This window comes from Bactrocera neohumeralis, unplaced genomic scaffold, assembly GCF_024586455.1.
Source record: "Bactrocera neohumeralis isolate Rockhampton unplaced genomic scaffold, APGP_CSIRO_Bneo_wtdbg2-racon-allhic-juicebox.fasta_v2 cluster11, whole genome shotgun sequence".
Taxonomy (NCBI): Eukaryota; Metazoa; Arthropoda; class Insecta; order Diptera; family Tephritidae; genus Bactrocera; species Bactrocera neohumeralis.
Window position 1 is genome coordinate 491,223 of NW_026089624.1, and position 24,332 is coordinate 515,554.

General features: G+C 39.1%; 2 protein-coding genes across 10 annotated transcripts in view; both read right to left on the reverse strand.

Annotated features, from left to right (window-relative positions):
- Nucleotides 1–24,332, reverse strand: part of LOC126765699 (uncharacterized) — a 460,036-nt gene that overhangs the window by 43,175 nt on the left and 392,529 nt on the right. The gene's annotated exons all lie outside the window — the stretch shown is intronic.
- The window catches only part of LOC126765674 (uncharacterized), a 100,435-nt gene that overhangs the window by 21,818 nt on the left and 54,285 nt on the right, over nucleotides 1–24,332 (reverse strand). The window contains exon 1 of one of the 8 annotated variants that reach the window (XM_050483349.1): nucleotides 1,683–1,844. The exons of the other annotated variants lie outside the window; for them this stretch is intronic. The gene's annotated coding sequence lies outside the window, so the exon portion shown is untranslated. Of the gene's footprint in view, nucleotides 1–1,682; nucleotides 1,845–24,332 lie in introns of those variants that run through there. 8 annotated transcript variants of the gene reach the window in all.

Below are 24,332 nucleotides of genomic sequence, written 5' to 3' on the forward strand. Positions count from 1 at the left end.
ATCAAACAAACAGTCGTCATACTCGCGACTTGGCTACCATGTCACTGTTAACATTCCAAACTTCGAAATAGTAGATAATTAATAATTACAAAGATATTGCATATTTTGTCCCCCTATCGCCCTTAAAAGGTATGGCACATTTATCGTTGCACAATGTGCTAATGCTTTTCTTGCGGCACAGATGTCGGGAGTTTACGAGCGCTTTGCATCGCATCCTCAATTATATCTGTTATTCGATGAACTTGATCGATTGTGGAATGTTGCGATGTAAGTAAATCCAAATTGATGAATTGGTATACGGTCCTTTTCTTCAATTGTGTTCTAAAATCTTCTTATAATTACAACTTGAAGTAGTTTGGACAAAATAGGCAGCAGTGAGATTGGACGATATGATGATGTTCGTTACTGTTCTTGATGACAACAAAGGAAAATTGTTCGACTATCATTATTCAGCGTACTTTCAATCCTCCTCAATTATGCAACTGTATGCGTTTAGTAATCAACAAGATTACAGTAAATATTATTGTGATACGATGGACGATACGATAGCTACTTCGCATGCCACTGAAGTTCGCATACCTTTCGCGATGATTATTTCGACATATCAGCCTGCAAATCCGCGTCAATTATGGGATGCGAACACAAATTATATTGGCGAAGACATTTTACATCGTATTCGTTAAGAATTGGAAATGGGTAAAATTCGTTTGATACTTCCAGTGGTTTGATATCAATTCCACCTGCTTTTGTCAATTGACTTCAACGAAAGATGGGCTCATCACGACTGTTCATCCGAACATTGTCCAAATTATCGTAACTACGATTGCTTGAGTGCACGCGCAATTTAAGCTTCCACACATACCGATGTTAATGACTTAAACTGGAAGAATCAAAGTAAAATTCCGGGAGGTTTGTTCTCATACAAATCGATCAATCGTCTTGACAATGAAAACGAAGACGTGAATTATTCAGTGGAATTTGTAAATTCTTTGCAGAGGCTTGGTATGCCGCCGCATCATTTGCGCCTCAAAGTTGGATCCGTCATTATTATGTTTCGCAATCTTCATGCGCCGAAACTGTGACGCAGCTATCGAATACAAGGGGACAGAATGCTTGATTCTACGAATTCCTTTGAATTCCAACGATATGCCATTTCAGTTGAAACGTATTCAGTTTCCAAAAAAATTGCATTTGCATGATGGCAATCAAGAGGACACAAGAATAGTCTTTAGTGTATTACATAAATCTGGAAATGCCATGTTTTCACACGGCCAGCTATACGTGGCGTATTCACGAGTTGGAAATCCATCTTCTCTGTATATTTACGCATCGGAACAGAAACCAAAATATTTGTTGCTTATCAAGCTGCGCTACATTGAAAAAAATGTAGAAAAATCGCTAATAAATGATTTCCAACACAATATAAATTCAACTTTCTTTTCATGTCAAAACACATAATTTTGCGCAGGACAACGCCTGCGGGGTCAGCTAGTCTTATATATATATAACCATAAGTTGGGTTTTTGTCTGTTCGATATAGCTGACTAAACCGTTGCATGAAATGAAAAATGGCCTGAACCACTATGAAGGGGATCCAATGAGGATGGTTTGTAAAAAAATTCAGAAAATGTTAATTTTTAACCGGCCTACTAGTGTAAATTAAAGAAAAATTCATTACTTACTTATAACAGAGAATGTTATTTAACATTTAGCTAAACTGCAACACACTGATAAGGGAGAGTAAATTCTGAAAGGTTCCAACAAAATGTACAATAGCAATTGAAACATGTCTCTCTTTGTTTACATATTTTGACATCCAGTTCGTACAGATTTGGCACTTCATATGAATTTCCCGTTACATTTGTGATGAACGCGCGGATAATGAGATAATTTATGTAAATTTCAATATGACGCGCTCTGGAAATACGAATTAGATTTGGCATTTTGTTATCTAATTGTATAAACTGAAAAATGGAGTGGAGAAATAATTTGCATGAGCCAACATATATTTTTAAGTTTCGAATATGGTTAGAAATAAACAAGATAATTTAAAAATGGTTTATACCTACTACGCATCCTCGCTATCAGGCAAAAACCCCTTGTATATGTATAAATGCCACCGCTATAAAAGCTGAGTCGCGCGGTCGTTCTATTATGCAACAGTCGTGTGCGGAATTAAATAAAATTTGCTAGAATATATTGTCTATAATGAATGTATATGGATATACTATATACCTTAAATTCGTATAGCTACGTTACTACGGGATAGGCACTGATCCACCATAAACTTTTTTCATCATTTGAAATGTTTCAGTAAACGTTTTCCCAAGTTTAAAACAAAATTTAATATTTGCTCTTTGTTCAAAATGCATTTTACGACCGATGACCTAAAGCTGCTGTCACTTTTTGACCGATAACATCGACTGTAGTTATCCAATTGTCTTAGAATTTTTACGAAATGTCAACAAGAGATCAAAATGTTTATTTCATATACCCACCAATGGGTGGCGCCACCAGAAACAGTTATATTTAAAAAGTTCTGTTTCTTTTGTGACAAACCTTGTACAACGCGCTATTTCAAGCAAGGTAGAGTGAAACCTTTCCACTTGGCCGTTGTTTTCGCTGTGAAGTGTGGGGATAAAGAATTGAGCGATAGAAAAGTGGAATCACTTATGTTTTTATTAAATTGGAGGTGAAAGCCTTTTCGTTGTCGGATACAACAGTTTTTGTATTGTTGAAAATTAACAAAACTTGTAGAAGAGCATCTTTAACATCAACAGTGGATCTTGATGCGATTAGCTTCACAACGGCAAATTTTAAAAATTTGTCGACGCATGTCAAAAAATTTTGTTTGGTAGTAATAAAAATATCGAGATGAAAAATTTACCCTGGAAAATTTGGGATTTGGGACTTAGGGGCGTTTGTTTGTTTATTTATTAAAACAAAAAGTGAAATGAAAGTGCTTATCAATTTTTCAACAGTATCAAAAAAATGTGTCGAATAAATTTCTGGAACAAAATTCTAGTGTTTTTATTGAAAGTATTCGATTTAGATAAAATGGGTTGCTTTTTTAATTATATGAATTTTTTCCGATATTGAAAAAATAAGGGGTTGGTGGTCGGTAAAAATGCTTATATTTTTCATACCGTAAAGATAATGTCCCAACGTTTTCAAAGCCCCATACGATAGCAAGAAGCTCTCGTTCATTCGTGGCGTAATTTTGTTCTGTAGCAGAAAGAGTTCTCGATATCATTGTAATGGGGCGGCCATTTTGACACAAAACTGCACCTAAAGCTGTCGACGAGGCATCCATAGTTGGAAGTTTATAATTCAAAATTGTGTTCTTTATCTGGACAAGTTCTCATACCCTTTTCTGAAGCTAAAAAACCCAGAAACTCAACTTCGGTTTTTTAAAACTTTGACTTCTCTGTCGATTTTCTCATTCCCGCTTTTTCCAACTTGCCTAAGATTCTATCGATGCTAGCCAAATGTGAGTTTTCCTCGGGTGAATAAATAATTATGTCATCGATGTAAACGTGACAACATTTTCCGATGTCTTCACGCAGGACGTCGTCTATCGCTCGCTAAAATATGCCTGGCGCATTTTTAAAACCAAAGGGTAGCTTACAAAACTCATACGTTTCATTGTTAATGCTAAATGCAGTTTTTTTCTATCTTTTTCGCACATAACAACCTGATGGAAACCAGATTTTAAATCTAAGGTGGCAAAATATTTTTAGTTTCCCAAATTGGCTAAAATTATAGTTGTGACCGGTATTGGATATCGATCAAGAACTGGTTGTTCGTTAATTTTCCTATAATCGATTATCAGTCGTAGCTTCGGACTACCACTTTCATCTAAACCCTTTTTGAATACAACATGGACGGTGGAATTATATGGAGAACATGATTCTCTAATTATACCGTCTCTGAGGAGTGTTCTTATTTCGTTATTAATGAACGGCTCAACTGAAATCGGATACGGATAGGTTTTGCTACAAACTGGATCATTTGTTTGAGTATGAATCCTAGCCTTAACATTGGTGTTAAATGATAGTGCTCTATTTGGGTCAGCAAATGCATTTATGTGTGTGTTAATCACATCCCGAAATGGAGTTTTAATGTGAAATGGAACAGAATCTTCTTCTATCGTAATCAAATTGCTTTGGTTGCATGAGAGATGCTGTAGTTTCTCTTTACCGTTACGGTAAAATAAGTATCAATTTTCAGTATCAGCATTTGCCTCAATTTCTCTAAGAAAATCGTATCCAATGATACCATCAAATGTACTTACAGGGTCCGAAGTGTAACCAACTTCGGACCTTTCGTGCAGCTGTCGCACTAGATGTAGCTGTTTATAAATGTGCTGAATGACAGTTCGGAGGATTGTTCACAAGTGTACAAAAGCGTTTTGTCAAAAGTGAACGCAAAAAAAAGTGATCAGCGATGGAATTCAAACGTAATAGTGTGACTGCTTTATATTTTAGCTGGAAAATCACAGCCAGCAATTGTTCGTGAGCTCAAACATCTTAATGTGAATAAAGTTTTTGTTTGTCGCACCATCACTCATTACAATGATACTGGTAGTATCGAAAACGCCATGGAGGTGGTCATCAAGAGACTGCAACGTCACGTGAGATGGTTCGGAAAGTGATGAAGCGACTTGAGCGAAATCCACGACGAAGTGCCAATCAAATGGCTAAAGAACTGAAAATATCCGACCGCGGCCTCAAGCCTTACAAGTTCCAAAAGTCCCATGATCTCACACTGAAGCAGCAACAAGTAAGACTGGAGAGAGCGAAGCAGTTGCTTCGCTTGGCCGAAAGCGGTCAAATTCCGAACACAAGGTTCTGACGAACAAATTTTTCAAATTGAGCAATTCAAAGACTATCAAAACGATAGGGTTTACTTGACCGACCGTTCATACGAGAATCTAAGTCATCGGTTGGCCACCAGGAGGCAGCACCCGCCACAAATAATGGTTTGGGCCGCTGTGACCGCAGATGGGCGCTCTCCAATTGTTTTCATCGAGCCTGTAAAGTAAATGTGATATATATCGGGAAAGTATTCAGGAGGCTGCTTTGAAGCCGTGGGCAAACTAACATTTCTGTCGCAAACCATGGACGTTTCAACCAACTCAGCACCGTCTCACAAAGCGCGAGTGAACCAAGAATGGCTGAAAAACAATGTTCCGAACTTACGAACTACGACCACAAAATGACTCTCGAATTCACCAGATGCGAATCCAATGGATTATTCTCTCTGGGCCGTTTGGGAGAGCAAGGTCCGATGTAAAATATACACCAGCCTCGAGATGCTGAAGAAAGCCATTGTCCGTGAGTGGGCCAAAATGCCGCAAGTCACATTCGGGCAGCTTGCGATTCGTTTTTTGACCGTCTCAAGGCCGTAGCAAAGACAAAAGGTGGTCATAACGAGCAAAAGTGAATTGGTCCTGAATTTATGATTATTTTTACACATTTTGTACTTTAAAATAAAAAAAAAAAATAATTTTCCAAACCGAATTTATGGCTTTTTTAATTGGTTAAACTTCGAGTGTCTGTAAGTTGGGAAGTAAGTAAAATATTGAGCTATGATCGAGAACATTCATCAGGCATTTATTTATTAAATTTATATTATTTTTATATTTATATTAACGGCAGGAGCGACTTTAGTTTAAATAATTAATTTCTTCAACTTGTTTCTTATCGCTATCAACTTGACTATAGTTATTAGTATCATCAGCAAGGTAACAACTTTCAGCATAATTTCTGAAATTATCGCCTTGAGATCTCTTCATTATATCCTTCGCAATCTACTTGATCCAAGATTTCTTTTTCAGGCAGAAAGTTAACTTTTTGCATTTTATTTAGGGGTGTCTGATTTGAGGAGGATTGCTCGCGTGATCGCTTGAATATCGTAGGATGAATCGTAAAAGGCTGCTGTGGGGGAGCATTTCGTATTGACTGAAGTGGTTGAAAATTATTTTTATTTGCTGGTAATGCGGCTTATACTGATTTTGAGGAGAAGCGCGTTTATGGTAATATGAGGTATTATTGTCGATTTCCATCGGCATTGGCCTAGTGTGAGCGTTTTGAAAGGTTTAGATAATGCGTTGTCCTTGCCGAATATAGAGTGTCGCATAGTGGACGACGAAGCCCCGAATTGAATCCCGTAAACCGTTTTCTTTTGCTCGATCGTTAAGAGCTGCAATAATTTCCCTATTACTACTACGGGTCATTATTTGTTTGTTAGTTATAGAAGTTAATTATTTGTCCGCTTTGTTATAATATTCGAAAATTGACATCCTACCCTGCCTTAACACACTAAGTTCATTCTTTGGGACATACAATGGTCTTTTGTCGGAGTACGATTGATCCAACCTTGCAATGATAGCTTTAAAATTAAGCACTGTATTGAACGACGAAATAATAGAATTAACAGATTCAGTAATCTTGTTTCGAAATATTCCTGTTGCAATGGAGTATTTTTCCGAACCCTCATTATAATAATTCATTGCAAACTGGGCAGCGGTGCGCCATGCCGGATATGATGACGAATCGCCTTTGCATTCAGGCAACGACTTAATTAAGTCCAAGCTAGCATTATTATCCGCAACTAAAGGATCAATAGATACCGGAGCATAAGTCTGAACGGTGGGAAACGTTAATCGATTCAATTGTGAGGTTAATTGATCAAGCTGATCGGAAAAAGCTTGCCTAATCCGCTCAGTAGCAATGCTAACTATTTTTAGAACTTGTTCCCCTCCCATGCTGATTTCTAAAAACTCTTAAACTTTCTTTTTTATAAGCTTCAAATAGTAGTTTGTAGCAAATATAAAGAGATATTACTGTTTTAAGAAACAAACATACTTTGAAAAGTGGAGAAAAAGTAAATTATTCAATGGGATAAGCGAACAATGAAAGAGACCATTTTACTAAGCCAGAACGAAGATTATAACCTTCTATGCAAATTTGAGATCCGAAAAGTGCGTTTAATATTTCCATAAACTACAAACACACATATGTGTTATTGATTTTATTTCATTTTATTAATTTTAGTCAGATAAAAATTCTAAGCTGAAAAAAAAAAAGTTCTCAAAGAATTGTATTAATACTGTTATTTAACCCTTTCTCGTTTATGATTTTTTAAAAAAGCGAAAACTTTATCGTTGTAATTAATATTTTTATTATTTTTCACACTTTCCACGATCTTTTTTTAACAATGTTTTTTGACTCTTAAGTATTTTTTAAACAAAAAACTATTACTTTTTGTGATTTTGAATTGTTACTTACATGTTTTCGTACGAATTTAAAAAATTATTATTAATCCTGTCCTCAGGGTAATTAGTCCTTTCCGCAAGATAAGTGGTCTTCTTTAATATCCTTGAATAGTTGATAGAAATTTTTAAGAAGCCCACGTTGTTGGGCGCCAATTAGTAAAAATGCTTTTTTTTCACTTTTACAACGATGTTACTCGCTTTATTCTTCATTGCTTAAATAATTCTAGCATTCTACTTCGACCTGACCTGACTTGCTTGTCTTGCTCCACGGAGAAACGGTTCTTTGTTGTTCTTTCAAACTGCAGATCTTGGCGAGAAAACAGAACTATGCGCACATACCGTACATATTGAGAATTGAGTGCAAGAATAGGTTTAGCTCAGATTATAGCTTTGTGTCAGATTTTATTAACCCTCGTGCTGGGTCACCCTAATGACAGTGACCCGTGCTCCGGATAAAAGTAATACATTGTTATTATAAATTTCTTTATCTCATTGCTTGTTAATAACTCAATATACATATACATATTGTACTCATAATTTTCTTTACTTATGTGAATGCTCAAATCTTCTTAAGAACAATTATTTTTATACATAAGAACAACTTTGCAAATAAATCACTCGCTAATAAACCGTGAATAGGAGCGCATTGCACATTAATTGCTTTACACCCCCACATTTTTAAAATAATAAAATAAAGCAAGAAAAACGCTTCTTGCTCCAACATTTTGGCGCCCAACGTGGGGCAGTGTAAAATAAGTTTACTTTTTGTGCAAAAGTTTGAAAAACTCTGAAAACCCTAATGGTGGTTCTTGATGGTGGTTTGTATTGAAAAATATACATGTTTAGCAAATAGTTATTAAAGTAATATAAATTAAATTACATTCGCTGTTGTTGGTGGGTCCCTGGACTGATTTCAGTTTATTTGCACATAAATGGTTTGCAATCGGATGATTTGTCTGGTGAGATTTTAAGAATTTCTACTGTTGCTGAAATTACCGCTCATTGGAAAGCGTATGTATAAAAACAAATTACTTATCATCATATGTACATACATACGTTTATCCAATTACATGCATACATAATTCACTAAATCACCGTTTGGAACATTTTGGTTAACGGAGTTGCATTCGCTGCTTTTGTTAGCAGATCATCGCATACTCAGCATAAGTTAGCGCCTTTACTGCTCTGCTCAGCTGAACGTTCATAGCTCTGCCGGCACTTGAAAGCGTCGCCCGCTTGGTCGCTGCACCGTTGCTGCTATTCTGTCAACGCATCTATTTTGAGAGCTCTGCTGCTAGCAGCAGTTATTATCGCGCTTTATTAGTTACATGCATTTTCTACATTTTTTGCTGCCTGCACTAAATGTTTAGTGAGATAAAGGGATAATGTCTCTTGAACACTCCAAACGCAAACGCGCTAATATAAAACACAATATATCACGTATTAAATCTATTGTAGAGGGATCAAAAGGCTTTGATGAATGTGATGCCTTCACATGCGGAGTTGCAATGCCGACTGGGAATACTAGAGTCATACTTTAAGCAATCACTCTCAGTTCAAGCTGACATTGAAGATTTGGATCCATCAGACACAGGTCGCGCAGATTTAGAGGATGGCTATGTCACAGCCAAACTTTGCATTCAAGCACAACTTGGGGACGAAGGAAACGTTACAATTAATTACCCGGAGGCAACAGCTCCATCTCCTGTTTCCACGCCATTATTCTTGCCAAGGTTGTCCCTGCCTACTTTCAGCGGGAATTATGCAGAATACAAAAACTTCATTGCATTGCGCTGTGGCGCGCCGCATTTTCGCTCGTATCTCGGGAACGGTTCGTCCTACGGCCATGATCACTTATGCCATTTCGGTAGCAAATAACAAATAACTTTTGTTTTATACATTTTGCCATGAGATGCGTGTTTCAGGCGCTAGGTAGAAAATTTCACGATTTTAGGCGAATTTCCGAAATTTCAAGGCCGGAGTTGGGGTTGAATATGCAATCCGATCTCAAAACAAAAAGTTGCATTGGAATCAGGAAGTACTAAGGCAACTTTTCCGCACTATTAGAAATCCCGAATCGAAAATAGTCCGGAATCGACCCACCCTATTGCATACCAACCTGACGCTGAAATTGACACAATAAACTGGAACTTGCCAGCCAACACAACTTTGGCTGACGAAACCTTCTTTAAACCTCGACGCATCGATCTATTGCTTGGAACAGAGGCATTTTTTGAAGCTCTCGCTGTTGGTCAAATAAAGCTTGGCTAAAAATTACCTACATTGCAAAAAACATTATTTGGCTGGGTGGTTTCTGGAAGATACCAATCGAAGCACTATACGCCTTCAAAGTCATGTCTGCTATTTCGCGAAGACTCTATCGACGCAAACATGCAACGCCTTTGGGAGCTCGAAACTGTTGACTGCAAACCCAATCCTATTTCCCCTGATCATCGGCTTTGTGAACGTCATTTCATAGCCACAACACATCAAGGTACTACTGGACGCATTCATTCGACATCACTCGTCGCCGATTCCTAGCAATCGATCGCCGTCTGTCGCATTCGCCAGACACTTATTCGCAGTACGTCTCGTACATGGAAGAATACGAACGTCTTGGTCACATGTCTGTAGTAAAAGCGCCGAAATTAGATGAACCACACTATTACATACCACATCACTGCGTACTGAAACCTACAAGCACATCAACAAAGTTACGAGTGGTGTTCGACGCCTCTTGCCAAACTGCGACACAAACATCGCTAAATGACTTACTTTTAGTTGGTCCAACCATCCAAACAGAGCTGTATATGTTGCTTATGCGCTTCCGTTTGTATCGTTACGCTATCACCGCAGATGTCACTCAAATGTACAGAATAGTATCTTTGCATAAAAATTATCGTAAATTTCATAATTTCAACGACACGTTGTTGTTTTCATTCGCACCAAAGCAAGTTCACAAGTCTGTCACAAAATGCACAATACTGTCTATCGCGTTATCGCTGTTCGATCCACTTGGAGTGCTCTCACCACTCGTGATAACCTCAAAAATAATTATGCAGGAAATGTGGCTGCCAAAATTAGATTGAGACGAGTCGGTTCCCCAACATATACACCAAGCCTGGAATTGTTGCTTAGCATCTCTTAACTCGCTTTCATCACTAAGCCTGCCTCGTTATTGTCCGCTACCAAATGCTCGCGACATACAGTTACATGGTTTTTGCGACGCATCAATTCGGGCATACGGTTCGGCGATTTACTTACGCATAGAAGACTCCGACGGAAAGGTTGCTGCACATTTCCTCATTTCGAAATCAAGGGTCGCACCAGTAAAAAAGCAGTCTCTTCCAAAACTCGAACTTTGCGGTGCCCACCTTCTCGCTTGCCTGTATGCTAAGATAAAGAACATATTAACCTCTGTTAGCATAACTACTTTCTTTTGGACTGACTCGCAACTAGTTCTACATTGGGTAAAACAACACTCTGTTACGCTGTCAACGTTCGTGGGCAGCAGGGTAGCTGACATACAGGAATTGACCGCAGGTGGACAATGGCCAACGCACACATGCAATATTGAGCTTGACATGGATATTGTGAACAGAGAGAAATGCAAGAAGACATTTGTTGTAGTTAAGGAGGTAAATTACTTGATCGATGTCATTGATGGCATAAGCTCGTATCTCCATTGCCTGCGTCTCATCGCCTGGCTTTTTCGGTTCAGTGATAAATGCAGACGAAAGCCTGCGACAAACACCATTTCGCCATCTCCTGACGAATTACGACGTACATCATATTACATTATTTTTAACATTCAGCAACAACATTTTTCAAACGATATTCAATTGCTTCGAAAAATCAAAGCTTTAAGAAGTAACTTGAAGTTTCTCACACTCATAAAAGTTGGTGGACGTCTAGATTATGCAGATTTACCCAACTCGCAGAAACATCCCATTCTATTACCCAGCGATTCCCAATTTGTACTAAAGTACGTTTGACACCTACATTTGCGAAATTTTCACGCGGGCCCAAGGGCATTGGTCGCCTTCATCAGATTAGAGTTTTGGATTGTCAACGCTAGAGATGTTGCTCGTCGCATCGTTCGTTCCTGTGTGCATTGTGCTGTTACAACAAGTAATGGGCCCACTACCAGTTACACGTATTACACCTGCACGCCCATTTGAACGTTGCGGAATCGACTTTTGTGGACCAATAAACACATATCTTCGAATTCGAGGAAAACCACCCACCAAGTCATATTTAGCTGTATTCATGTGCCTCGTAACTAAAGCTGAGCACATCGAGGTGGTCTCCGACCTATCAACAAACGCATTTCTAAATGCATTAAAGCTAATGAGTGGTCGCCGTAAAATGCCATGTGATATCTTTTGCGACAATGCTACCAATTTTGTGGGCGCATCTAACCAGTTAAAGGACCTCAAACAGTTCTTATTCAAGACTGAAGCGTTAAATGAAATCTATAAATATTGTTCGTATGATTTTATTAATTTCCATTTTATTCCACCCAGGGCACCTCACTTCGGCGGCCTTTGGGAAGCTGCGGTGAAGAGCGCGAAAGGGTTGTTAAATTGCACATTGGCAAACACTAAATTGACATTCAAAGAGTTAAGCACCGTTGCTGTAGAAGTAGAAGCCCTTCCTAATTCACGTCCGCTATCTTCAATATTATCAGATCTTAACGACTTTGGTGCACTGACACCTGGTCATTTTTTGGTCGGTGATTCTTTGCGTAGCTTGCCTGAGCGCTCACTGGAGCTGAAGACCGTTTCACACCTTGATCGCTACAACACAATCACTGCCATCAAGCAAAGATTTTGGCGTCGCTGGTGTGTCGGCTATATAAACAAACTACGAGCCCGCGTAAAGTGGACACCACCTTCACCTGATCTCAATAAGGGTGCTTTAGTGATCGTACATGATGACAATCTGCCACCGCAACGTTGGAAATTAGGTCGGGTCAAATCAACCGTGCTTGGACGAGATGGCCATAGAGTGGTGAATCTCCGAACTGCCAATGGAGCTCGTTGCAGGCCAATACATAAATAAGCCATTCTTCCAATTTCTTGAAAGATAGTTCTTTCAGCGGGGGCCGGGATGGTGGGTCACCCTAATGACAGTGACCCGTGCTCCGAATAAAAGTAATACATTGTTATTATAAATCTCTTTATCTCATTGCTTGTTAATAACTCAATATATAATATGTGAATGCTCAAATCTTCTTAAGAAAAAATATGTATATACATAAGAACAACTTTGCAAATAAATCACTCGCTACAACACAAACCAGGGCTACAAAAAATACAAAATCTCTGGGGGAGTGCCACAGGGATCTGTACTCGGGCCCCTCCTCTGGAATATAATGTATGATGGAGTACTACGACTCAAAGTACCGGCAAACGTACATATAATTGGGTTTGCAGACGACATTGCCGTGGTGGTAATAGCTAAGCATATAGAGGAAATAGTTTCGGTAACCAACACAACAATTTCACAAATTAACAATTGGCTCGAAACTAATGGACTATCTCTGGCAGAGAGCAAAACCGAAGCCGTACTTATTACAGGCAGAAAGGTCCGAGAAGTTGCTACATTCTGTACGAAAGGTGTAAGCATAACCACACAGCCAGCTATAAAATATTTGGGAATCGTTCTCGACGCAAGACTATCGTTTAAAGAACACGTGGCTTATGCAAGTGAAAAAGCTACGAAAATATGCAGAGCTCTAACCCGGCTAATGCTCAATACCCGTGGACCAAAACAAAATAGGAGACGACTACTAGCCGGAGTATTAAAGTCAGTTGCTCTATTTGGTGCCCAAATATGGGAGAAAGCTCTTGAAGTCAAATCATACCGACGCGGCCTATTTTCCACTTACACCATATGCGCATTGAGAGTATGCTCCGCGTTTCGTACGGTATCCGAAGACGCTGCCCTAGTGATCGCGGGCTTACACCCGCTAGACCTCTTAGCCAAAGAGCTCACATACCGTTCAAATGAGATAGTAACGCTCAGAACCCAAAAAGAGGAAGCCAGAGCAGATACGGTGAAGCGCTGGCAAAAACGATGGGAAGACAGCCGAAATGGCCGCTGGACATTCCGACTAATCCCTAAATTGGAACTATGGCTTAATAGATCGCACGGAGAAGTAGATTTTTACCTCACCCAAGTTCTCACTGGACACGGCTGTTTCAAATCATATTTGAAGCGATTCAATCATGAAGACAACGATGTATGCGACTATTGCGGAGGCGAGATCATCGAGAATGTGGAGCACACAATTTTCCTATGTGCGAAATACGACGAAGAAAGGCAATCTTTGAGAAACGCATTCGGGGTAGACCCAACCCCAGAAAACCTAGTGTCTCAAATGGTAGAATCACTAGATAAGTGGAAAGCCGTGTCCGAAGTGGCAGCAAAAATCATGAAACGACAAAGAGCTGGAGAACAACAACGTAGAAGACTACTCCAAATTCCAACGAACAACTAAGACGCGACACACAAACCTTGACTGGAGCAGACAAGAAGGTTTGGTGACAATCACTGTACTAGGGGGGTATAAGACAAACCGAGGTAGGGCCAAGTAAATGCAGCTTGTTACTGAATGCATTGGGACCATCACGTACGTATGAGTAATACTCAACCTTCCTCCCGACGTAATACTTGACGGTGGTACCGGGGGGTTTGGTACAAGACAGTAGGAGGTTTAGTTCGGATTAAAGTTCCACACTGACATGGGTTCAGGCTTTCGATGCTTCCTCCTCGTAAAAAAAAAAAAAAAAAAAAAAAACACCCCCACATTTTTAAAATAATAAAATAAAGCAAGAAAAACTCTTCTTGCTCCAACACCTCGTGTTTGACAACGGGTGTACTTTAACTTATATAAGGACATTCTGTAATATATTGAATGTTGTAAAAATAAAATAAATAGGTCGAAATATAGTGTGTGAATCTAGATATTCTAAAGACAGTAGAAAATCTTAATGGTATAGGGAAAGAGGAATTGTTTTACTTCAATTTAACGCGTGCGGGCCACAGGCACTAATGAGGAGAAAGCTCTGTGCAACGTGGGTGCTTCGCAAGTTCATAATCTAACAAAAACAACGAATTGCTGATTTTTCTCGGTGCTCATTTCGCCTCTTTTCAACTTAGCAAATCTCTTTTCAACGGCTGATTTTTCTGGTGCAGAGCCCAAATTCAAAAGTGTTTTCCCTCAAAACGCAATGCTTTATTAACAAACGAAATTTTTTTGTAAACTAACACAAGCTGCTTCACAAAAATGCTATATTTCATTAATAACTAATAGAAATCATATAGATGGTAGTACTTGTAGTAGAGTAGTAGTATTATCTATGTGTCAGCCACACTAAAGCGTGGACGGGTACCTTAGTTTTAAGATGCATATATAGAAAAAATGTTTTGATGTCGCAAAGAAAAATTATTCAGTGACCCTAGTATATTAAAAATCGAAAACGAGTTTTCACGTGGCAAAAAAATTAATCAGTGTAATTTAAAACTGAGTATTTCTTTGTTTCTAACCAAAAGGTGACAAAATGTCACCCGAGAGTGATGCCAAGTACTTAATAAGGTCAAAAGCTTTTGAACCAAGATATTTTGTTACACAAAAATGTGGACTAATTACCGATTCGCGGCATTTGCAGAGCTGCCTTAGAACAAGACGATTTGGTTATAAAAAGCGTTTTCGAAAATAATCCAGGGGTCGAATCGTTACATCCGTGCACAGATCGGTAAACATACGAAAGAAAATTCCGTGATACGTCAATCGTATACGGTGATTGCCATTATGACATACCATAGCAAACGGATCGTAATTTGGTGTTAGTTCACAATAGCTTTTAAAATCCACATTGCTCTGGATCGTATTTTTAGGTCACAATAGATGTGGAACTGTCGAAACTGTTGCAAATTTTCAGTAAACTAAAAAAAGCTAATTAAATAACAAAATGGATCCGACTTTGTTTTTTTTATTTGAGCTCTAGTGAAAGTGATAGGAATGAAAAAATAGTGCGGAGGTAGCTAAGAGATCGTAGTAATAGCGTTGGTAAAAAAAAATTATGAAAGCCCATTAATAAAATTTTCTTTTATAGATGTATCGTTGAAAGAAGCATTGAAATCTTAAAAAGACGGTGGAAGATTTTAGGATATGGCAAAAGCTAACATTTAAGCGGCATAACATAACATCTGCATAAAATTTAAAATAAGTTATGACCCTCAAAATTGTGATTCTGATCACACACAAGAAATAGATACTGGGGCGGCGAAACCTCTAATCGCAATGCAAATAATTTTTTTAATGTAAACCGAAATACAAACACTTTGTTCATATAAATTAATTTTTTTTTAATGAGGTATTCCATTCTTGTTTTTGTTTTTTATTACTAAAAACTACAAAAAAATTTCATAAATTTGTCTATTACGATTGACATTTTTCAAAAACAAAATAACAGAGAATTTTAAATTTAGACAGAGAATGTTATTTAACATTTCGCTAAGCTGCAACACACTGATAAGAGAGATTAAATTCTGAAAGGTTCGAGCAAAATGTCTAGTAACAAGTGGAACATATATCTCTTTGTTTACATTTTTAGACATCCAGTTCGTACAGATTTGGCACTTCATATGAATTTCCCGTTACACTCGCATTAAGATAAAATTAAAGAAACATTATTGATTATAACGAATTGATTCTAAAAAAATTGAAGTTATTACATATTAAAGAATAAGGAAATTACTTTAATATTTGTTATTACATACTTTGTTTAATATCCTAATAGCTTAAAATATCACGCAGGTCACCGTTTGTCGGATCCGCTAGTGAAATTATAAAAAAATGGTAGTGACTGAACGCCCTATTAATATAATTTCGTAGTAATTATTTTATAATTTTGTGGACTTTTTTAAGATACCACAATTTTTTCAGTGACTGCAGCCGATTGATTTCTTGTTGAACATACTGGATGTGTGTACCAATTTGTGTACACTAAAAGAAACTACTGCTGGATACATCGCAATCACCATACGTTTGACAGTCATGTTGTCCGTAGATAAAAGTATTATTTTAAAATGAAAAAAATATTTTTCCACACCATTATCCTATAAAATACAAGTATATTACATTTATTTCCCGAATTAAAAAAGCGTTTACAATCTACATCAAGTATGACGCCTACGAAATTTGGATAGCACAATTTTGTTTTTGTAATAGTTATTCATATCTGTCATTGCCTTAACTGAAAACTGTTACTGTTAGACGGTATTTGTATACAGATGAAACGTAGCTCCATCATTTAACCCCAACTGAAAGAGCCAAATAGCTCCTTTTGATGACGAACATTGCAAATGTTTTAGGGATTACGATTTCCCGGAACCTGAAATCTCCGGTCCCTTAGAAGTTAAGGTACCGCTGCCCATCTGGAGGATGTCCTTATAAAAGTAAAGACTGACATCACCGCCATTTAAAAAGTACGATGGATGAAAGAGGGATTGAAACGAGTAGGTCCTTGTGGCGCTTACTACAGAGGCCATATAAAGGAGCACAACTTCAGTGTAAGATTCGTGGTTGGAAAGTGACACCGTCGCCTTGTTCTTGCATTTACCGCAATCCGTATTAAAGCGAACATATTGCTGATTTGCGGAAGAAAAGGACGATGTGACCAATTATGTCTTATATTAGCGCACCGATGGTGGCTTTAACGCCAGGGTGGGAAACAAGATATCTTTAGCACAACGGTCGGTAATTAAGGCTCCATGATGAAAAATCTCCAAATGGGTTGAGGCTAAATGACTCCAACGGAACCATAAACATTGTTATCTGTAGTAGTGCACTCTAGCATAAGAAAATTCACCAACAAACCTGGCTGTCACCGGATCGAAACGCCTCCATTCAAATCGATCATGTTGTGAAAGCATTGACTGGGACTACTATCTTGTTGCAGCGAAGTTACGAACCCGTCTCTGTGCTATAAAAACCGCACGACAATAAACGCAAGGAAGGTTCGACGACGTAAAGCTGCAATCAAAACCGCCGAACGATTTCCTACTCGACTTACACCTCTGCTTTCTGAGAGCACGCATCAGCAACTCTGTATAAGGGAACTGTGGTAAAGCGATTCAGGCGAGACGCTTTTGCAGACAAAAAAAGAGAGAGGCCGAGATGCGTGAATACGAGTTAGCCGAGAGAGATAATGCATGAAAATTTTACGAAAAGATGCGGCGACTAACAGAAGGTTTCAAGACCGGGACTTACTCTTGTAGAACCCCCCGAAGTGATATAGTGACTGGTGCCCAGAGCATACTGAAGTAATGGAGGTAACATTTCTCCAGCCTACTGAATGTCAGTGAAAGGCATGGTGAGCCCATTGCCGGGCCTTCAAGAAGTTCGAATAGCAAATACCCGTGTAAAGAACAAGAATGCGGGGAGGACCGATGAATTACAGGCAGAGCTATTCAAATGCGGCGGCGAAGAACTGATAATGAGCATGCATCTGCTTCTTTGTAGAATATGATCGGGCAAAAGCGGGATCGACGATTGGATGTTAACTGCGCTCTGCCCAATCCACAAAAAGAGAGACCCCACAATCTGCGCCAACTACTGTGGGATGCCTCATGCCCCAAATTCAAAGAAAAAAACGTCAAAAAAGGACCAACACACATCACTTGTTCATCAATTTCAAAGCTATTTTTGAAAGAACGAAAAGGAGCTGCCTTTATCCCGCTATGTCCGAATTTGGTATCCCCTTAAAACCAATACGGCTCCGGAAACTGACGTTGAGCAATACCGAAAACTCCATCAGGATTAATGTTTCAGACAAGGCGGCTGCCTATAGTGCGACTTCTTTAATCTACTGCTGGAGAAAATAATTCGAGCTGCAGAGCAGAATCGAGAGGACACAATCTTTTATAAGAGAGTACAGCTGCTGACTTACGATGATGATGTTGATATAATTAACATCAACAACCGCATCGGCAGTTCTACTTTTTTCAAATTGGGTAAGGAAACGAAGCCAATGCGTCTGGTAGATAAAATATCTCCTGTCGTGAAACAAACAGTCGTCGCAGATAATTTCGTCCATCTTGGAACCAGCAGGAACCCCAACAACAACGTCAGCCTCGAAATCTAACGCTGAATAACTCTTGCCAACAGGAGCTATTTCGGACTGAGTAGCAATTGAGTAAGTAAAGTCCTCTTTTGATGAACAAAGGTCAACTTCCACAAGTCACTCACCACCCCGTCCTGCTATATAGTGCAGAGGCATGGACGTTGACAATATCTGACGAATGAAACAAGATGTTCCACAAAAATGCTATATTTGAATAATAATTAATAGCAATCATATAGATGTAGAGTAGTAGTATTACCTATGTTTCAGCCACAGTAAAGCGTGGACGGATCCATATATATTTTATGTTTATTTATGCTTAATAACAAATCGAAGAAAAATAAAATCAATTATTTTAAAATTTAGAAATATTCCACAGGATTATTCTTAATAGCGTTAATAACTTTTACGCTTTTATTCATAAATACAATCTTACTGTACTGTAGTTATTAATTAATGTAGACCTTCGACACAGCAAAGCCTGTATCTAGGCGATGTTACAAATGTGGAATAATATCAGGCGGATGTTTCAAAATCGTGAATACGAGTATCAGTTACAAATATTATATGGGCTAGATTTCACCCGATCTTATCCATATTAGGTGCAAAGATATACTGTTATTAGAAAAATAAATAAATATTTAAATAATGCTTGTATAAAAGTGGGAGAAGTCCAAAAAAATACTTGATTTATAAACGTGCGCTGAGTTGTTTGTTGTTCGTGACGGCTTTAGTGACTGCAAGCGTATGCGTAAATTTGGACAAACTCACATTCGTTGCCATTGTGCAAATATTTTTCGGAAAAGAACTGACCAGGTAATCGAAAAGTTTTTCCTTAAACCATTTCTGTGGTTGTCACTCTTAAATCATCTCTCCATGAGGAATGAAAACCTATAAAAAAGTTCTCCCACTACTTCGACCCAATTGTTTGTGACGTAGCATTTTATGGCTGCTTTCAACGATATATGCCACCGCCAAAAAATCCCATTTGACGCTGGTTGATACGCGAGGGTACGCAAATGTTTGACACCTAAAAGCATGGAAAGTTCTCGGAATAGTGTAGTTTCAAATTGCCTACCTTGATCCGATGATACCCTACTCTTACTTGATAATAGTGGTCCGTTGTGGCGCCACACTTTAGCTCTTTGGCACGGAATATATTGCCTGGACGAAAAGGGGCAATCTCTTTGCAATTATTCTTTATTATACACGAGTTAACAACAGCTCGCCAGTCGTTTCTTCTTTTCGCTACGTGGCGCCAATTGGATATTCCGTGCGAAGCCAGGTCTATCCCTACTTGGTTCTTCCAACGGAGTGGAGGCCTTCCTCTTCCTCTGCTTCCCCCGGCGGGTACTGCGTCGAATACTTTCAGAGCTGGAGTGTTTTCGTCCATTCGGACAACTTGACCCAGCCATTCGCTGAACTATGTCAATGCCGTCGTATATCTCATACAGCTCATCGTTCCATCGAATGCGATATTCGCCGTGGCCAACGCGCAAAGAATCATACATCTTTCGCAGAACTTTTCAATCGAAAACTCGTAACGTCAACTCATCAAATTTTGTCATCGTCATGCCACTGCACCATATATTAGAACGGGAATAATGAATGACTTATAGAGTTTTATTTTTGTTCGTCGAGAGGACTATACTTCTCCATTGCCTGCACAGAGTTATTTTTCGTTGGATTTCGAGGTCGACATTGTTCTTGCTGCTAATGCTGGTTCCACGATAGACGAAGTTATCTACAACTTCAAAGTAATTAATATCAACAGTGACGTGAGAGCCAAGTCGCGAGTGCGACGACTGGTTGTTTGTTGACAGGAGATATTTTGTCTTGCCCTCGTTCACTACCAGACCCATTTGCTTTCTTATTCAGTCTGGAGTAAGCACAACTAACGCCGCGGATGTTTGAGTCAATGCTATAAATACGCCAGCAGCTGTACACTGTTATTGAAGATTGTACCTTCTCGATCAAATTCTGCAGCGTGAATTATTTTCTCCAGCAGCAGATTGAAGAAGTCGCACGATAGAGCGTCGCCTTCTCTGAAACCTCGTTTGGAGCTTTTGGTATTGTTCAACGTCAGTTTACACAACTATATTAGTTTTGCGGGGAGACATCGCGGCATAAGGGCAGCCCCGTTTCGTGCTGTCAAAAGCAGCTCTGAAATCGACGAACAGGTGGTTTGTGCCAATCCCCTTCTCATGAGTCTTTTCCAAATTTTGAAAGAAAGAAGCTGATGCATGCTCCTTATCAGTTCGCCGTCGTGCTTGTATAGCTCGGCCGCCGATCCATCGGGCCACGCCGCTTTGTTGTTATTCAGACGGATGATTGCTATTAGAACTTCTTCATGGTCGGACAATGGAACGTTGTCGATTGGGGAATCGGGTTCGCCTTCTCCTGGCGTTATGCTTTCACTGCCATTCAACAGGCTGGAGAAGTGTTCCCTGCATAATTTTAGTATACTCTTAGCTTCGTTTGCCAAATCATATCTGGTGGTTCTACAAGAGTTTGCTCCGGTCTTGAAACCTTCTGTTAGTTACCGCATCTTTTCGTAGAATTTTGGAGCATTACCTTTGTCGGCCAGCTTGTCAAGCTCTTCATACTTACGCATTTCCGCCTCTCTCTTTTCCTGTCTACAAATGCGTCTCGCTTCCCTTTTTAACTTTAGGTATCTATCTCATCCCGCACGTGCTGTGGTCGATTGTAACTTTGCGAGGTCGACAATCTGCTTTCTGTCCGCTGCAACACGGCACTCCTCATCGTACCAGCTGTGCTATTGCTTTTTTGCGTCTAAAACACCGGAGACGTGTCTTCCGTCTATCACAACATGATCGATCTGGGTGGAGGCTTTTCGAGCCGGACACGGCCAGGTAGCTTGGTGAGTTTTCTTATGCTATAATCAGATAACCATATTCCAGGCCTCAATGGTAATATTTCCTCGTAAAGGCCGAATTTACCGAGTCTTGTGAAAAAGATACTTTCCTTGCCCACCCCAGCATTAAAGTCGTAAAGCACTATTTTGACATCGTGGCGGGGCAGCTCTCACAGGTGCTGTCCAAGCATCTTTGGTCACGTCGACCTTCTCTTCCTGTAGTAAATGCCACAAGGACCTACTCGCCTCAGTTCTTGTCCCGTCCGTAGCATTTCTTGTACGGCGGTGATGTTAGCCTTCACTCTAACGAGGACATCAACCGGCTCGGCAGCGTCATCTTCCCAATTAAAATACCAGACATTCCAGGTGCTTGCCCTTAAATCGTTATCCTTAGTGCGTTGGCCATGGTCGTTATCGAAAAGGGGTCTCTCATCCGAGATTGTTAGTGCTTTTTTAATCGGTTCGTGTTTTACGTGGCGGGTCCCAAACCCAGTGCACAGCCCTGTAGAGGGGAGGTTTCACCTTCTCACTTTAGTTCGCCTTCAAACGGATGTTCTTTGGCTTGGTCTAGAACCGGAAGTAGTGAACTGCTTGAGCCATATGTACAAGAATCGTTTTTGGCCACTCCCAAGTGAATGGCAATCAGAAAACTCTCCTCACTTGGAAAATATGCCACACGAGTTTCTCTGCGATCAATTTTGTTGTTTTAGCGACGCCGGTGCGTGCCATGTTGTGTATGGATGCTGTTATACGAAACGAATGAGTTAAGTATGGTCGGAATTGGCTGGTGTTTACATCACAAAAGAAGTCTATAGTGGTGCCTGGAATCGTAGAAGGTTTACTTATTAGGCTAGGAATCTAGTAAAACTTTGAGCTCTGAGTCAGACTTTGGCTCTTCGCAAGTTTGGCAAAGTCGATAGTGCTTGGGGTATGTATGGCGTCTATACGTTACATTGTATCTGCTACCATGTTTTCTTTTCCGGGTATGTATTGAGTGTCTGTTTTATCAATCAAATGCCTTTTCAAGCTTTTGCTGAAATACATAGTGCTTTGGCTTGTGGTCAGTGAGAATGGAAAATTCTCTTCCTTCTAGCATTGAAAATTTTTGATAGCTTTGTATGCCGCTAATAGCTCACCATCGTAAGTACTGTATCTCGATTGTGTTTCGGTAAGGCGTACGGAATAAAAACCTAGTGGTTGCCTCGAGTCGTTGTCATGTTATTGTAATACAGCGCCTACAGCAGCTAAGGAAGTAAAGTTGCTTTACATACTAAGTCGTTTTTACATTGTTGAAATGCCTACTTTGTCTACCCAATCAACTAGCGATGTAACGTTTTTGTTGTTACCTTTCAAAAGGTTGAATAAAGTCATTTCTGCAGGGTAAGGCAAGAATCTGCGAAAAAAGTTTACCGTACAGAAAAATTTAGCAAATAACATGCTCTAGAAGGTATGCTTAAATTTTGAATTGCCTGTACTTCTTCTGGGGGTGAGACTCCACAGCTATTTATTTGGAATACAAAAAATTTAATTGCTGCTTACCTTGTATACACTTCGAAGGGTTGATAACGATTTTTTTTTTCGTAGTTTGACTGATAGGTTAAAATGCGAGAGAAAATCCGCTCCGATGTATATTGTAACACGTCGGCAATAATAAAATTTCAGGAATATTGGCGGTGTAGACCCATATTAAGAAACATGACTTTTCCCCCGTAAGTTTTTATGGTGGATCTGTTTGTTACGTAGAGATAGTGTATTTTGTCAGGCTGTCCGCTCTGTTGTTGCGTCACTGGAATTATGATGACTTAAGTTCCGATGTCGATAAGGAAACTCATTGTGGATTCTTTGTCTTGAAAAATGAAGCGGCGTTTTTTGTTGTTGAGCCTGTCGCCGACCGCCATTGACGGCTGACTAATTAGTGTACCTTCTTTGCGCAGGGACATCGACATTTTTTGGGATCGTCACCAAATTTGTAGTGGTAACTGCACAAACGGACAGAGGACTGTTTCTGCTTCGACTTTTAGACCTACGATTTATATTTGCTTTTATTGAAGCTATCTCTATTGTAGTTTCGGTTAATTGTTGCTCGATGCTGGATTGATTGTGTGTATGTGCGTGGAGTTTCGACCACGTGTACATAAGAGGTGTTGCTATCTTAACTTATTTCGACTGCGCTTCTTCTTCAGTAATTTCTCCCTTTGTAGGGATCACCAATATGTGGAATGTCCGCAAAAATACTTGTTTTATTATTTTGTATTGAATTTGTCATTGATTACGGATATCGTTATTTAATTCCACTTCTAAGTTGGTGGAATTTCTTCGGTGTTCCTTCAGCATCCATGTTTTCTTTCTTCTCAATGCAAGTAATTCGATAGGCGTGCTCCCGCTTATTACCGATTTAGTTTTGCTTTCGGACTTCGTCAGATTAATGTAATACAATAAATTTGGTTGATATTGGTCACGAAGTTGCTGAGGTATGAGATCTAAAAAGTGAGCGATTCCACGCCTATTGCCCATTTTTATACTCGTTTCACTGAAGTTCTTTGTAATATCGAGAGTGTAAAATTTATTTTAGTTAACTGTTATACTATATATGGAGTAGACGTATTGAGAGAGGAGTTCGTATTGCAAATAGGCGCAATCACACCATTTCCACACCCACAAAATACCGTTACACGAAAATATATAAAAACTATAACTCCAAAACGCAGTCATTTCATACAAGGTATCGCAGTGGAAATAGAAAAAAAACAAGTAAGTAAGGGCTAAGTTCGGGTGTCACCGAACATTTTATACTCTCGCATGGTAAAGTGATAATCGAGATTTCATAATACGTCATTTACATATTTTTCAATTACCGTATTTTTGTTAAGTTTTATTCCGCTATCATCATTGGTACCTAATGTTTATACTCGCATTATACAGAGAAGGCATCAGATGGAATTCAAAATAGCTTTATATTGGAAGAAGGCGTGGTTGTGAACCGATTTCACCCATATTTCGTACATGTCATCAGGGTGTTAAGAAAATATTATATACCGAATTT